This window comes from Hordeum vulgare, chromosome 4H (genome assembly GCF_904849725.1).
Source record: "Hordeum vulgare subsp. vulgare chromosome 4H, MorexV3_pseudomolecules_assembly, whole genome shotgun sequence".
Classification (NCBI taxonomy): domain Eukaryota; kingdom Viridiplantae; phylum Streptophyta; class Magnoliopsida; order Poales; family Poaceae; genus Hordeum; species Hordeum vulgare.
In genome coordinates this window covers 147,114,885-147,118,408 of record NC_058521.1, presented here as the reverse complement: position 1 = coordinate 147,118,408, position 3,524 = coordinate 147,114,885, and positions in this window count along the sequence as shown.

The window sequence follows — 3,524 nt, the reverse complement described above, 5'->3', positions numbered from 1 at the left end:
GTGCGGCAAGTCCGACTGCCAATTCCATTTCTCTTTTGGGGGCGCAATGACGAAAGGCGGCACGTTGATATGGTCGTCTCGAGGGTTGACGTTCTTCACATAGAAGAAACATCGCTGTCACTTCTTCACCGAGTCCTGTAGGGGGAGCCTCGGGAAACCGGATCTGGCTCAGTGATGGATGAGCGCGGTGCCTCATGTGGTCATTCTCTTGTTTCCGGTGACCCCGTCCATCAACGACTTCTGCTTGAGGTAGAAGAGGCGGTGCCAGAGATCGAGGCATAGCTCGATCCCCAAGAAACCCTCACAGAGGGTAACAAAGGCCGTGAGCTACAACACGGTGTTGGCGGCGAGGTGGTGGGGCTGCATCCTGAAATGCGTGAGGAAGGTGAAGAAGAAATCGCTTGCCGTCAGCCCTTTCACGAGGGCACTCGGTGGGAGGAGAGGGTCGAGCAGACTCCAGCATTGGAATGCGGTGTGTGGTTTCGGCTGTGAGGCTTGGAGACAGGGAGAGAAGAGTCCAGATCTGAGGCACAGTCCCTTCCCTCTCCCAGCTGAAGGCCTTAAATACCATCGGAGAAGATGCCCCATCAAGTGCACTACCACCCCAAGGAAGATCCAAAGGATCCCGGTGACAGCGATCACTGTAGGACGACGCGACAGTGCAGGCGCGGAAATCGGGCGTCGCGCCACTACCTCCACTAACCACGTCGCCTACAATTTCACCGCCCCTGCGCGTGCCATCAATTCAAAAATTGCGGAGGAAACCGCTCCCCCTCGTGACCCGAGTGGACTCCACGTCCACGGCGTGTGATCATAATGGCTGAACGCTCTGCCCGCGTGTCCCTCCGCTCGACCTCGGTCATTCGGGCAACACAAAAAGCCGATCAGGTCGCCCCTACCTCGGTATGAGTGGATTCGTTCCGGCTCATCGACTAGAAACATGGAGCTCTGGGCCCATGAACATCCGCATCAAATATCCCCGAAAGGTGTTCGATCTCACCGAATGTGAACTTACCTGCACGTCTAGACATTCGGGATTTCTTACTCTTGAATCCGTAGTGGCTATCTAAGAGTCCGAATGATGCTTCCTCTGACGGCAACCCCTGTGTCTCCGAAACACCAAGGGTGTAATTCACTCGGCCAGAAAACCTCTACTGATTTGGGGGCTACTGACGGGGTTGTACTTAAGGGGTAGACCTACGGACCCGCTTCCATAGGGCCCACCTGAGTACCCATAAGGACATAAGTGTCCTACAAGTAATCGTGATAGTCTCCACCTCACTTGGTCATTGTGCTCTCACTCGGTAACGTGAGGTCACTCGTTCTACTTTGCGGCAATCGGACGCTCCCCAGTACTCTATCCACAGCAAGGCAGGGACAACGAAGAGACTACAACGGCCAAGGACTTAAACACCTACTTGAAGGCTCATGAAGACCCGCGTTACCTATAACGTTGTAATTAAAGTTGTCGTTTCTAGTAACTCCCATAGTTATTAGCATTGAATAACCTAGTGATGGTGCTCGGCCAGTTGTGGTGCACTCTATATAAGCCACTCCCGGGCTCCCGCTCAAGGGTTCAGCACTTCTAATCTTTTACACCCACCTAAGGCTCGAGATGTAGGGCTATTACCACTTCCAAGAGGGGCCTGAACTCGTTAATCTGAGTGCATCCACCGCGCCGAGCTAGACTTCGCTCCTTAGTTCGTACCCCTAGTACTATTGTCAGGATTATTCCCACGACAGCCCCCTCAACCCGACCATCTGTTCGGGCTGTCTTCGCCGTCCATGGACAATGGGACAACCCTGCTTGATATGGCTTGCTAGCTTTGGCAAAGCCAATCATACATTGGATGGTGGCTCTCCACTCGTCCATCTTGCCAGTCGCTGGTGGGAAGTTCAACGACAGTTGAGCCTGTGTCATTGCCTCCGCGGCCGTGTCGGGCATGGGAAAAGAGGCGGACGACGATGTTTCTCATCTCCTGGTGGAACTAGGAGGAGCCTCGTCGCGCCATTGTCACCATGCGCCAGTCGCCTTGGTGTCCTGACGTGGGGGAGGTTCGGCTCTCGTATCCGTGGCTCTGCTTAGCACTCCATCTTGTTCTAGACGAGGCACGCGTCCAGCAGCCGTGCCCGTGGCTGGTGCAGCTGATGGACCACAGTTTTCCTCGGACTGGGCGCCGCTGTTACGAGCGCAGTTCCTGATGTGGCAGATGTGTGGGTCCTGGGTTTCCCTTTCGCATCCAGCACCAGGGGCAAACTCGTTAGGACATTGCTATTTCTCGCCTCTGGCACCCCTCGTTCCGGCTTCGACCGCGGAGGATATGATGGCAACGCCTCCTACACCGATCGCATTGCCCGCGACACCCATGTCGCCTGATGACTCCGCGACGCCAGCAACGTCCGCAACTACAAGCAGCATGGCCTTCGAAGTATAAGGACGAGCGTCTGCGTCGATCTTCTTCTTGGGATCCATGATGAAAAGGAAACAACGATGAAAATCAACACGCTGCTCGTATCCTCAGGTTTGCGCGAACGGAGCCCCCTGCCTGGCGCGCCAAAGATGTCAGTGCATGTGTGCACACGATCACCTTTGGGACTTTTGTGCCCCTTTGTTGTTCGGCGGGGAGGTTGTATTGCACAAAGATCAGAGACTACAAAGCAACACGATGATGAGACTCGGGGGTTTTACCTAGGTTCGGGCCACTGTGAAGCGTAAAACCCTACTCCTGCTTTGGTGGATTGATTGGGGAAGACAAAATTTGGATGGAGCCATACCCCGGCAAGGGTTGTCGGGGAGAGCTAGCACGTGTGTACACTTACACTTGGGTCTAATCCCTTGGGGACCAAATCTACCAGGTGCCAAATCTCCAAGTGTTCGAATACCCAAAGATCTGAATCCTCTGCTTGGTTGCCTCGGGCCTGCTTTTATAGCTCAAGGGGCGTCCATAGTGGCAACTGACATGATCAGATAACTAAAAGTGCTATCATACCTAACTCTAGCACTTAAGACAGAATGCCATAAATGCGGCCTTAGGTGCCGAGAGGGGGTGTGTTCCGGGCAGGCTTCTGCCACCTATGAGCTGGCCATGGCTTTGGGTCTAGACACGCCCCTGGACGGGTGTCAATAGTTTGTAATCTGTCTTCCGACGCGCTGCCACGTAGCCACCGAGTGCCACCTAGCCATATCGGAGCTCGACACCTCATCAATAAGTGAATAATTTATCGATGAGGTGGAGTTGTGGTAGGATGGCCCACACTTGTTGGGGAGGCGGCTTGCCAGGTCTTGGTGAGGATGGTTGCGACTGCTCCCCTGGCAGGTGCCAGGGGTTCTTGGCACGTCTTGCCAGCGTGTGGTTCTGGCTCTTCACTGGGGTTGGTGCTTGCTCTTGAGGAGTGATGCTCTCAACGCCTATGCACAAGTGAGGGGCACTAGGCAACCCATTATACTATTGCACCGACATCCATAAACAAATAGGCTCAGTCTTGCCTGCACCTATTACTATTACTTCACTTCAAGAGCACTT